Raw genomic sequence first — 14049 nt, forward strand, 5'->3', positions numbered from 1 at the left:
CTTCTGGACATTTCCATGGCATTTGTAAACTATCATGGCACCAGTGAGTTTCTTCTAACATGCTAATGCATTACAATCAATGTATAATCAGCAGTGAGGATGACTACAGGTCACTTTCATTACCATCTTGAATTTGATGGATTTTGTCTGGCTTTTTTATTGCATTCTGTTTTATCAGTTGGGTCTTTATAACCTGTATTTTGTGATACCAATCCTATTGAACTCCTATCTCATCCTATGACTAAGAATGCCTAACTTTTTGTGAATGCAGCCCAACAGGTCTCAGTGCTATTCATAGTGAAATTGTTCCATCCCCTATTCATAGTGAAATTGTTCTAGTTTAAATGCCTCCAACAGTGTGACTGCTTGGAAATTTCTCTGAGCCTACTCTGGCTCACCAGACTGCAAAATTAGTGAATAATTTTTTGCTTGATTAAACTCTGTTAAATTTATTTTGTTTGGCTGGGCACGGTAGCTCACGCCTGTCATCACAACACTTTGGGAGGCCAAGGTGGGTGGATCACCTGAGGTCAAGAGTTTGAGACCAGCCTGGCCAACATGGTGAAATGCTGTCTGTACTAAAAACACACACACACACACACACACACACAAATAGCCAGGCGTGGTGGTGGGCACCTGTAATCCCAGCTACTTGGGAGGCTGAGTTAGGAGAATTGCTTGAACCTGAGAGGCGAAGGTTGCAGTGAGCCAAGAATGTGTCATTGCATTCCAGCCTGGAGGACAAGAATGAAACTCCATGTCAAATATATATATATATATATATATATGTATAGATATAGATAGATAGATAGAGATAGATGATAGATAGATGATAGATAGATGATAGATAGATAGATAGATAGATAGATAGATAGATAGATAGATTCTGTTTAAGGCTTTTTTAACAGATTGAACTAGAAGCAAATTCTGAAGTAACCTCTAGCAACCCCCAGAAACACCAAGTGACCAAACAATGGCTTATTGTGTTCGTTGCTGTCTTGCAGCAACTAGGGGGCATGGTAAGTTCTTTCTTGGATTCCAAAGTGTCATGGATTTGTGTTTTGAACTCTCTGAGTTTTAGCGAATTTAGAATTCAAACTTGATGAAGAAGTCAGCACAGAAACTGGACTGGATCCAGGATCAGATTGGATCTGATAATTAACTGGCTTGGATTCTATTAGAGGCCTATGACATCTCACTGGGTCAGGTAGAAATCAGTAGTAAATGGCAATAATGCAAGGAGTGTAAACTTTGATGTCTGTAAATTGGCAGACGTGGTTGTGTTTTATCCCCTTGGTTTCCCATTCTTGTGTTTTTTTAGGCAGAAAAGAATCATTGGCTAAGTTTATCAGAATGATATCAGCCAAAGAAACTTTCAAGATAAGAACAGAATGCTCAATTTTTTAAGAACTGAGTAATTTATCTTCCAGGTATGCCTACATTTACGTGCGTATGTATTAGGCCCTTATAGCAGCAAACACAGAAATGGGAAAATTTTACTAAAGGTAATTTAAAATTACGATGGGGTATTCCAAATAAACAACACTGTACTTTAGTACGTGCATTTGAAAAGAAAGTCTCCCTACTTAGCCTCATCTAGGCTTGACTGCTGATGTGCAGCGGCTTCTAAAAAGATTTTACGGCCAGGCGCAGTGGCTCACGCTTGTAATCCCAGCACTTTGGGAAGCCGAGGCGGGCAGATCACGATGTCAGGAGATCGAGACCACGGTGAAACCCTGTCTCTACTAAAAACACACACAAAAAAATTAGCCGGGCGTGGTGGCGGGCGCCTGTAGTCCCAGCTACTCGGAGAGGCTGAGGCAGGAGAGTGGCGTGAACCCGGGAGGTGGAGCTTTCAGTGAGCCGAGATTGTGCCACTGCACTCCAGTCTGGGCGACAGGGCGAGACTCCGTCTCAAAAAAAAAAAAAAAAAGATTTTACTATTTTAAATATATTTTTAATATATTTATTGTTTTTTAAAAGATAATCTTTTAAAAGGTAAATAAAAGACTAATTTATAACAAAAATTAAATCAATCTATCAACCTTTTTCTTAGTCATTATCCCTCCTTGAAGGTAAAAAAAATATATATATATATATATATATATATCTTAAATAAGGTATTTGTAAAAGTAGACCCTTAGGTAAAGTAGGCTTGCCCTTTTTAAGATTTATCCATACTGAGTCCAGACATACAGAATTTTTTTTGAGTCCAGGCATAGAGAATATTTCTTAATGGGCTCCACCCTGAACTCAGTAATTATAGCTAAGAAACAGTAGCTAAGTTAAAAGACTGCCTTTGAGAGAGATGGAAAGTGGCGACTAGAAGGCAAGACTAAGTTGCAGGTCCCAATTTGATAGACAGAATAGCATGTGGATACTTATAAACTTCTGCATCAAGAAACACCACAAAAACATACCAAGAATACCAAAAAAAATGAATTCACAAATTTTTTTTTTTTTTTTTGAGATGGAATCTCGCTCTGTGGCCCAGGCTGGAGTGCAGTGGTGCAATCTCGGCTCACTGCAACCTCCGACTCCCAGGTTCAAGCGATTCTCCTGCCTCAGCCTCCTGAGCAGCTGGGACTACAGGGTCCTCCTCTTGGTTTCTATCATAAAAGACCAAAGTGGCCACCTTCAGGAGGTTCTTTAAAGTACTATTTGGTCCTATAGCTTGCTTCTGTAGTTTTCTTCTAATATCAGAAGCTGACTGTGTAATAAACTTGTCCTTTAGAATGAGCTGTTTCTTGACCGAATCGGGATAAGGAGGTTTGCTCTATTAGTGCCTCTCTCAGCCTTTCCATAAAGCCTGCAGAATTCTCGTCTGGCTTTTGGTCTATCATAGACAGTTTAGAACAATTAAGAAATTTGGCCTTAGTTCTTTCTAGACCTTCTAAAATGCATATTAAAAAGTGTTTCCTTTTCCATTCACCTGCAGAGCTACTGAAGTTCCAATCAGGGTTGTCAAGAGGAACTGCTTCACCTCCTATTTGAAATGATGTTTCTGCTATTTCTTCACATTTCCTGTCTCCTTTCTTCCCTTTTGATGTATTGTAGGAGATTTGTTGCTCATTTCTGGAAATCTCTGCTGCCTGCAGAACTGCCTGCTTTTCAGCTGTGGTTGGGATTTGGTTTAGAAGCAGCATAACATCCTTTCATGTGAGGTGATACACTTCAGTTAAATTCTGAAAACCTTCTATAAACCTATTGAAGTTGTCAGAAAATTGGCCTGAGTCTTCCTTTACTTCCCTAGGGTCTCGTAATAAGACCCTTGAGGTGGCCCCAAATAAGGGGAGTTCTCAGATGGTTCCCCTGAAAGTTGCTTTTCTAATTCTGGAGGATTTTTCTCTATAGTCTGCCTAATATACCTGTTAAAATAGCGGGGTTGATTTTACAATGCTTGCAAAGGTTCAGTAAAAATGCCATGCCCTTGTGCAAAAGAAAATGAGTTGCTTTTCTCTTCAAAGTCCAGAGGTTAAAGAAGTTCTAGTGTTTCACAGTGCACTCCAGAGGGGTGCAAGGTAAAGATGGTCTGTTACTCATCTAGAAAAAGTGAGAATAAAAACATCTTTTTAGCTTTCCTGCTTTCATTGTGACCCAGGGTGGAGCGGAAGACACTATGAGTGTCTCCCTGACCATTCTCTTTTCTTGTTTCCTGGGTCCCAGCACCATGTTAAATGTGCTGCCCATGGTTGTATGTGTGTCTTTCCAAACCATGGAACCAGATGAACTAAGTGATGGGATTAACCATGCTTTACCCATGCAACCTTAGTTTATCCACCTGTGATCCCCTTTGACTTTCTAAACTTGTGTGATCTTCCTGGCTCCGCAAAAAATGAATCTTTGCAGAGACTGTAATAGTCACCTTTGGGCAAGGTTTCTTTAACAAAAAAAAATTGCTAGATTGCCTGCTATTATGGCTCATGATAAAACATTCACCCTTAGAAAAGTGTTTCTGATTAATTTATAAACTTAAAGTTCTCCTTGCTAATTAAGTACTGTTATAACTGGAGACAGACTAGGTGCCTTAAATGAAGGTAGGGACCTAACGATGATTTTTCCTGCTAATGGGACAGTATCAGAACTAAAACTTGGCTATGGAGAACGTTTTACTCCTAATTATTGAAGGCAGAGCTTTCCCATTCACAGAAGGGGATTTTCTAGCAGCACAAAAAGGAGGAAACTGCAGTGTTATGGTAAAGGACTGACAAAGTGTCTCACGAAGAGAATTTCTATTTTTCACTAGGTGGCACTGTTGGCTTAGAAATACCATGTGCTCACTAGAGGACAGAGATGCTTATTGAGTTACTGCCTGAGGCATTTGCCAATCTTTCCTAACAGAAGTGTTTCTCTGAACTGTAAAACTTCCCACACATTGCACACACAGAGAGAATAGGACATATGGTGACACCAGAGAGAAACAAAGGAAAATTTTATGACAGGATAGCTGAAGATCCTTTACCAACACTCAGACGGGCTGTCAGAGGCTGGGTTCAGTCCAGAAGCCTTTGAATAATGCCACAGTGTGCCCTGGACAGTAATCCTCAGTTGCATCAGACTTCTCCCAGCCTCACATGATGGTTAGGACCTCTGTGAATAAAACTGGTTTGAAGAAAGCCTTGAGATTAGAAGACAGATTTGAGGTTCACTCCATACTCACCAATCTGATGTTTCTTCTGTTCTGATCCTGATCCCAGATGAGAACCCCTAAATAAAATGTCTTTGTTGTCTGGGCATCTACCCATGCTTCTTAGTCTTGCATTGAGAAAGAATTCAGGACACAAACACACACACAAGCAGTGGGTTTAGAAGCAGAAAGTTTAACAGAAAGAAGAGAAAGAAAAAAAAGCTTCCTCATTCTGAGAATGTGCGTTGCCCAGGAGAGGGTCTTTGATTTGCGGCAGAACATGATTGATTTTTTACAGTGGCTTGAGGAGGCAGTGATTGATTTACATAGGTGATGATTGATTTACAGGCGATTGGTTTGACTAGGTGTGCCAATTACATAGCCCATGAAAAGAAAGACTCTTAAAGTACCCACCCATAGCAGAAGGCATTGGATGCCCTTTGGTTTTGACATGTGGGTGAAGTTTGTCTGCCAGATCTCCCTTGAATAGATTCCCACCCTTTGGGTTCAAAGAGGAAGAAGCTCTCTGTTGAGGAGATATCTTTAATATAGACTTCATAAGCCTTAACAACTTGTTTGACTGTTTTGAATAAGTTCTCTCCTGAAAGCAATCTCTGGGCATATTGACAAGTTTTATCCTTTCCCAAGTGAAAAGCTTGGTGAAGCATTTTAAGGACTTTCCATTGGCTGGAGGCTGGCAAGTGGAGTTTGCCATCCTTTGACTCTAGCTATTCTGAGGGCTGGAAAGTAATGACCCATTTTATCTCTGCAGGAGAGTATTGAGGCTTAATTTTTCTTATAGAGCCTTCCCAAATTAGAAGGGTATGAAGTGTGTTGATGCCCTGAAGCTTCCTTTCTGCCAATTTAACTGCCTGATCAGCTAAACCACTTCCTTCAGCTACTTCCTGTTTTCTTTTTGTATTCCTTAGAATGCATTACTCCTACCTTTTGTGGAAGGAAAATTGAGGATAATAACCTGTTAATTTTTTGATGGTTTTCATTTCACATTGGATTTTTGCACTCCTAATATTGGAGTGTTACAGGGTTTGAGGAGGGCCTAGATTTTTAGGTTGCTAATAATGGCTTCTAGCCCTTTTTTATCCTTTGGCTTTAGGAGATATTTTTTCTGGTTAGAAAAGAAAGTGGAATCCGCCAGTCAAGGTGACTTACACCTGTAATCCCAGCACTTTGGAAGACTGAGGTGAGCAGATCACTTGAGGTCAGGAGATTGAAACCATCCTGGCCAACATGGTGAAACCCTGTCTCTACTTAAAAAAGGAAAAAACAATTATGCAGGCATGGTGGTGCATGCCTGTAACCCCAGCTACTTGGGTGGGAGGCTGAGGCAGGATAATTGCTTGAACCCTAGAGGTAGAGGTTGCAGTGAGCCCAGATCATGCCATTGCACTCCAGCCTGGGCAACAAGAGTGAAAACTCTATCAAAAAGAAAAAAAAAAAGAAAGAAAGAAAAAAAGAAAAAAGAAATAAAAAGAAAGAAAAGAAAGTGGAATCCTTAAGTTGGATCCAGACTGCCCTCATGTTTACAGCTTGACCTATTCTTCTTTGAATTGCCCATACTTCTGGATTAATATTATCTTCTACCAGATAAAGACAAAGAATTTGTCCTGGGCCTATAAGAATGCTGGTCCCCATGTGAGATAGAATGTCTCTACCTAATAAAGGAGTGTAACTTTCAGGCATGATTTAAAAGCCATGTGTAAATAATAGGTCCTTTTAACTGCAACTTAGGGGTTGAGAAAAATATTGGATTAGAGTTTTTCCTGAGATGTCTCTCATAGTCATGCTATGGGAAAAGGGTAGAAGATTAGAGAGAAGAGAGAGGCTGACTCCAGTTTCCGGAAGGAGATCTACCTTCCTTCTTTCAATTTTCAGAATCACCTGGGGATCCTGTGCTGTAACGGCAGTTTGAGCCACTGGAGCCAGGAGTTTGAGCCCCAGGACCCGTAAGTCCTTCTGGACCATCTGTGAGACTGGTTCTGAAGCTGATGACCTCCACCTCTGGGGGCAGTTTGATTCCAGTGGACCATGCCACAGGCTCGACAGGGTTGAGGTGGATTCCTCTTGGTGCCTAGGCACCCCTGCTCAAAGTGCCCTGGCTTGCCACGTGGGTAGCAATTAGTGGAGGCACCTTCGGGATCCTGGACTTTGCAAGCATGCAAAGCAGCTACTAGAGCCTTTGTCCTTCTCTTGTGCTCTCTCTTTTTTGGGGGGGGCCTCCTTCTGGTCTCTATTATAAAAGACTAAGTTGGCCACCCTCAGGAGGTTCTCCAAGGTGCTATCTGCTCCTATAGCCTGCTTCTGCAGTTTTCTTCTAATATCAGGAGGTGCCGGTGTAATAAACTTGTTCTTTAGAATTAGCTGTCCCCTAACTGAGTCAGGGGATAAAGAGATGTGTTTTATTAGTGCCTCTCTCAGCCTTTTCATAAAGGCTGCAGGATTCTCATCTAGCTTCTGGTCTATCATGGACAGTTTAGAGTAACTAAGAGGATTGGCCTTAGTTCTCCATAGGCCCTTCATATGCACATTAAAAAGTGTTTGATTTTCCATTTGTCTGTGGCATCATTGGGGTTCCAATCAGGATTCTCAAGAGGTACTGTCTCTCTTTCAATTGGGAATAATCTTTCTCCTATTGTTTCATTCACTATTTTCTTTTTTGACTAAGGTTCTGTCATGACATGGGAACTTGAGGGGATCCTGAATAAGGGGGAACCTTAGATGGTTCTCCTGGAAGTTGCTTCTCTAATTTTGGAGAATCATTCCTATAGACCTGCTTGATATGACTGCTAATAGAGCTGGGTTGATTTTACAATGCTTGCAAAGGTCTAGTAAAAATGTCAGGCCCTTGTACAATAAGCCACTTTTTTTTCTTTTTCAAACTCATGGGGTTACAGGAGTGCCAATGCTTCTGAATGCACTCAAGAGGAGTGCAGGCCAAAGATGGCTTGTTACCTACCTAGAAAGAAAAGTGAGAGAAAAGCATTCTTTTAGTCTCCTTCCTTTCCCTTGAAGTGGCCCAAGGTGGAGAAAAAGACAGTGGTTTTGACTGTGGTGGGACACTGTGCTCCTAAAAAATTCACAAAACCAGCAACCCCCTGAGCTATATTTCCAGTTACTATTGGTATTCTCTGATCTTGCCTAACAAGATTACTGTCTTGAACTGTAAAAATTCCTGTGGCATTATTTATGAAGAGAGGCTAGAAGACGTGGTGGTCACAGATAGGAAAAGGAGAAAAATTGTGATAGGGGAAGCTTGGAAATCCTGTTGCCATCACCCAACTGAGCAGTCAGAGGCTGGGATCAGTCCAGAAGCCTTCAGATAAAACCACAGTGTGGCCCAGAAAAGAAATTCTCAATTACTTTAGGACCTCTTCCAGCCCCATGTGATGGCTAGGTCCTCCATAAATGAAGAGCAGTTTGAAAAATAGCCAACATTCGCAGCAACCTGAGGGCACTGGGGAACTCATTATGTTCTCCCCAGCAAGTCTGTCATGTGAGACTTAAGAATGGCAGCTCACCCTAAAGGTACGCAGCTGGCCATAGGACACCTGGTATTTCTGGTTTTATTTGATTTTAAAATGGAGTGTGAGAGCCTCAAAATAAAAGGAGAGAGTTGGGGTCTGGTTTTTTTTGTTTTTCCATTTCGTTTTGTTTTGTTTTGTTTTTGTTTTTAGATAGAGTCTTGCTCCGTTGCCCAGGCTGGAGTGCAATGGCGTGATCTTGGCTCACTGCAACCTCCACCTCCTGGGTTCAAGTGATTCTCCTGCCTCAGCCTCCTGGGTAGCTGGGATTACAGGCATGCACCACGCTCGGAATTTTGTATTTTTAGTAGAGACAGGGTTTCACCATGTTGGCCAGGCTGGTGCCAAATGCCTGACCTCAAGAGATCCACCCACCTCGGCCTCCTAAAGTGCTGAAATTACACGTGTGAGCCACTGCACCTGGCCAGCATTTGCTTTTATACTTACCCTTCCTATAATCCTGGACAAGCCCCCACAATGAAGCGGTGTCTTTCACCTGGGGTAATACCTGAGGTTCATTGCCTCACAGCAATAAAATTAAGAATGCAAACACATGAAGAATGAGTTTAAGAGCAGTGGTTTAATAGGCAAAAGAAAATGAAAACCTGTCTCTCCTGCAGAGAGAGAGGGGCTCTCGAGTTCTGTGGTGAAATGCATGGAGTTTTACAGATGAGCTTGAGGAGGTAGTGTTTGATTTACACAGGGCCCAAAAGATTGGTCAGATAAGGTGTGCCATTTACACAGTGTGTGAAGACGCAGGCCACCCCGCTTTAATTTTCTGCTATGCAGATGGGATTTTTACCTGGCCAGTGCCATGTTTCTTGTTCCTTTATACACGTGGTCCACAAAAAACAGGAATATGGCACCTCCACGTTAAAAATCCTTGGCCCCAGATAGCCTTTTCCCATTGGCACTGTTGCCGACATTCACCCATGCAAGCTTCCAGCTTGCTTATCTATATTTGCAGCGGGATTTTACAGGCTGCTCTTTCTTGAAAAAAAAAAATCAATTGGGGCCTGCTTCTTGTTAAAAGGGAAGCTTTGCCGAGGGCTCTCTTACCTCACAATTTGCCTAAATAATTTCTTTTGTGCTCCTGTATCAATAACAGCAGAGCATAGAATGATGATTGCCTGGGCCTGGGGGTGGAGAAGATGTTGGCCATAAGTAATATTCCCTACCTTTTTTACCTTAAGAAATAAGTTATTCTTCTCTCAGCTTTGATTCACCAAGAAATTGAATCATATTCTGAAAAATAAAATCTGAAGGAATAATATATTTGTTAAAACCATAAAGGATTGGCCAGGCGCGGTGGCTCACGCTTGTAATCCCAGCACTTTGGGAGGCCGAGGCGGGTGGATCACGAGGTCAGGAGATCGAGACCACGGTGAAACCCCGTCTCTACTAAAAATACAAAAAATTAGCCGGGCGTGGTGGCGGGCGCCTGTAGTCCCAGCTACTCGGAGAGGCTGAGGCAGGAGAATGGCGTGAACCCGGGAGGCGGAGCTTGCAGTGAGCCGAGATTGCGCCACTGCACTCCAGCTTGGGCGACAGAGCGAGACTCCGTCTCAAAAAAAAAAAATACAGGTTTTATACTGAAATTTTAGAGGCTTAGCAAGATAATATATTTTCTGCTCATATCACAATTCCTTGAGGATTTTTTTTTCTGGTTAAGAGGACTTCTAAATAATCTTTCAGGGATTATATTTTCTTTAATCTTCTATCTGCATTCTACTTTCTTCAGCCAACAAATGAAAAAAGAGATGCGACAAGACACATTTGCTTCTTACCCAAACAACTTTTACTCACTATAAGTCAATGCAGGTAGAGCTGAGAATAGCAGTTTCCTGGAAGGACAATAAAAAACACACCGAAAAAAAAGTATAAATCTTTCACCAGAAGTTAATGTATTTTAAGTAAAATAAGCATGTGCATCAATAATAAAATGCTTGTGGTAAAATATTTCTTTTGTTGATTTCTATTGAGCTCAGGTACTGTTTGACTGAAAGCTAGCAAATGCCTAGCAGAAAAAATACTATTTGAAATAAGAACATTGTGAATGAAGTTATTCTGTCAAGAGAAGTAAAAATATGAGGATCTCATATAATAGTTTCATCTACAGTCATACAACATCAAATCTACTTTTTATTTTAAAAGTATTTCATATAAGTATTTCACTTGTATTTTATTTTATATAAGTATTCCCTTTATATCAGCTTCCTTCATTATTTCAATGTCCTCTCCACCTTTTATCAGTGGAAAACAGTCCAGCTGCTTTCAGGAAAGCACGTGGTGCCATTGCTACTTTAATGGTGATGATGAAGAGCACTTGTTTGGGAGTACTTCTGTGCCAAACACTGTTATTTGGCCCAAAGTACTGGTTTTCTATTTGTCTCTAAATTTAGCAATAAAATACAATTCTCGGCTAAGAAAACTTTATCTTATTCAAATATGTTTTATAAAATTTGATTGAGATTTAAGTCTTTGTGACTTACCCAGAATATTGACATTTTTTTATAAATCCAAATTTTTAAATAGACAATTCTTAAATAGACAATCTTTAAATAGACAATCTTTTGCTAAAAGGTTTTGTGATGCAGAGTAACATTGATAAAATGTCTTCATAATATGAAAGAAATGTGTTAACCATGTTCCCAGTAATAACTCTGAACACAGCATTCTGTTTCCAGGATTCACCCTTAGTCACAAAGGAGAAACTGGTATCTCTAAACAGGCACAAGGAGGTGCTGAGTGGAGGTGCACGACACTGCACGTCAATGCTTTTCACATGAACCAATTAGGGTTTTAACTTTATTGGATTGTCATTTGCATGGCTAGATACTTACTGAATCTAGTCATGCTATTTTTTGACAGCTATGGCATCTGTTATCCATTAGTTTTATACAATTATTTGCCTGGCTGAAAAGTAAATCTTTTGTTAATTTACTCTAACTTGAGAAACTAGATTTGCAATCTTCAAACGTTCAATGTTAAAGCAAATCAGAGAAGTGCAATGTGTGTATGTAGAATGCATTTTCCTGCCTATTAAAATTCTTCTTGTATTACCTTGGAAACCCTAAAAAGCCACCTCAAAAACATCCCTTTTAAAATCTTTGGCCAGGCACAGTTGCTCACGCCTGTAATCCCAGGAATTTGGGACACCAAGGCTGGCAGATCACCTGAGGTCGAGAGTTTGAGACAAGCCTGAACAACATGGAGAAACCCCATCTCTACTAAAAATATAAAAAATTAGCCAGGCATGATGGCACATGCTTGTAATCCCAGCAGGAGGCTGAGGCAGGAGAATTGCTTGAACTCGGGAGGCAGAGGTTGCGGTGAGCCAAGATCGCACCATTGCACTCCAGCCTGGGCAACAAGAGCAAAACTCCGCCTCAAAAAAAAAAAAAAAAAAACTTCAGCCAAGATTTCAGATATCAAAATGTTCAAAAACTTAATAATTGAGCAAAGCCAAAGTCTTGTGTTTGCATATTGTTAGTAATCTAGCCATTTAAAAAAGCACAGCAATTATGACCACTTATTGGAAACATGTGGTTTTGATTAATTTTATCCCATTTCAAATGTTTTTGCTAATTGTTCTTTTATGTTAACCTACAAGAAACTATCTGCATAACTTTTCTGGATTCAAGAAACATTCATATTAGGCTAGGCATGGTGGCTCACACCTGTGATGTCAGCACTTTAGGAGGCCAAGGTGGGAGGATCACATAAAGTCAGGAGTTGTGACCAGCCTGGCAAAAATGTAAAAACTCCACTTCTACTAAAATTACAAAAATTAGCCAGGCATGGTGTTCCACGTCTGTAATCCCAGGTACTTGGAAGGCTGAGGCATGAGGATAGTTTGAACCCGGGAGGTAGAGGTTGCAGTGAGCCATGATCAAACCACTAAACTCCAGCCTGGGCTATTGTGAGCAAGTTGTTTTTCTCAGTGGCTCTTTTTGTTCCTCTGTAAAATGAGAATAATTATAATACCTACGGTATTAAGTTACTGGGAGAATTAAACTCATTAACACGTATATAGTGTTATGGTTAGTGCTCAGTACAAACCAGCTATTATTAATATTTAATGCTGAATTACATTAATACATGCTTAACACAGAAATATCCTTTCATAACACAAGCTTTTCAACCAATAATAAATATATATTTAAATTAATTTTTTAAAAAATTTGACATAGATACATAACGGAATACTATCCAGCCTTAAAGAGAGGAAAATCCTGGCCAGGCGTGGTGGCTCATGCCTGTAATTCCAGCACTTTTGGAGGCCAAGGCAGGCAGATCATGAGGTCAGGAGTTCAAGACCAGCCCGGCCAACATGGTGAAACGCCGTCTCTACTAAAAATACAAAAAATTAGCCGGGTGTGGTAGTGGACACCTGTAAGTCCCAGCTACTTGGGAGGCCAAGGCAGGAGAATTGCTTGAACCTGGGAGGCAGAGGTTGCAGTGAGCCAAGACTGTGCCATTGCACTCCAGCCTGGGTGACAGAGTGAGACTTTGTCTCAAAAAAAAAAAAGAGGAAAATACTATCCTTCAAAAACATATAGATAAATTCAGAAGACATTATGCTAGATGGAAGAAACCTGATACAGAAAGAATAATACTGCATGACCTCATTTATATGTAGAATCTAATAACTTTTAACTCACAAAAGTAGAAAGTGGAATAAGAGTTACTAGTTGTTCCAGTGGTGTGCTGGGAAGAAAACAGGGAGTCGTTGGCCAGGCTTGGTGGTGCACGCTTATAATCCCAGCTATCCGGGAGGCTGGGGCAGGATAATCAGTTGAACACGGAAGAGGGAGGTTGCAGTGAGCCGAGACTGCACCAATGCACTCCAGCCTGGGCAACAGAGCAAGATTCCATCTCAAAAAAAAGAAAAAAAGAAAGAAAGGAAGAAAGAAAGAAGGAAAGAAAAGAAAGAAAACAAAAGAAAAGAGAAAGAAAGAAAGAAAGAAGGAAAGAAGAAAAGAAAGAAAACAAAAGAAAAGAGAAAGAAAGAAAGGAAAGAAAGAAAGAAAGAGAAAGAAAGAAAGAAAGAAAGAAAGAAAGAAAGAAAGAAGAAAAAAGAAAAAGAAAAAAGGAGTTGATCAAAGGGCACAAAGTTTCAAATGGACAGGTTAAATAGCTTTTGAGATCTATTGCACAGCAGTGTGACTATAGTAAACTATAATGTATTGTATATTTCAAAATAAGAGTAAATTTCAAATATCTCACCACAAAAATGACAGTTGAGTGAGTTGATGTTATTTAACTCGACTTTTTCATTCCATATTATATACATATACTAAAACTTCATATTGTTCCCTATAAATGTATACAACTCTGATTTGCCAATCAAAAATATACTTTTTAAAACCAAAGACAGAAAAAAGCTGTAAGAAATTTGGCCAGAGAACAAAAGTGCTTGTTCATCTTAAAATTTTCAGGAAACACACACACACACACATATGTGAATATATAAGAATTTGCCAAGGATAGTATTAGAAACATTCGACTACTATATAGCCTCAGACTAACTGAGTAGAATGAACATAGGTTACAATCCACTGATGTGGCCACCTGGTTTTTAGGCTTAACATTGATCACAATATAACAAAATTGACAAATAAGAGCTAAAATTTCTGTACACTTGCTATGTGTTGGATGCTCTTCTGGGACATTATTTGTATTACTTGCTATAATTTTAACAAAACCCTAGGATTTAGGCACCATTATTCTCATTGTACAGCTGAAGAATCAAGCACATAGCGGTGAAGAAACTGTATTCAGGTAATACAGCCCATAAATAGCAGAACTGAGATGCAGTCAGGAACCACTTGATGGCGAGTTTGACTCTTAATCATTATACCCAACACACTCTTACCTAAT

Source organism: Nomascus leucogenys, chromosome 10, assembly GCF_006542625.1.
Source record: "Nomascus leucogenys isolate Asia chromosome 10, Asia_NLE_v1, whole genome shotgun sequence".
NCBI classification, from domain to species: Eukaryota; Metazoa; Chordata; class Mammalia; order Primates; family Hylobatidae; genus Nomascus; species Nomascus leucogenys.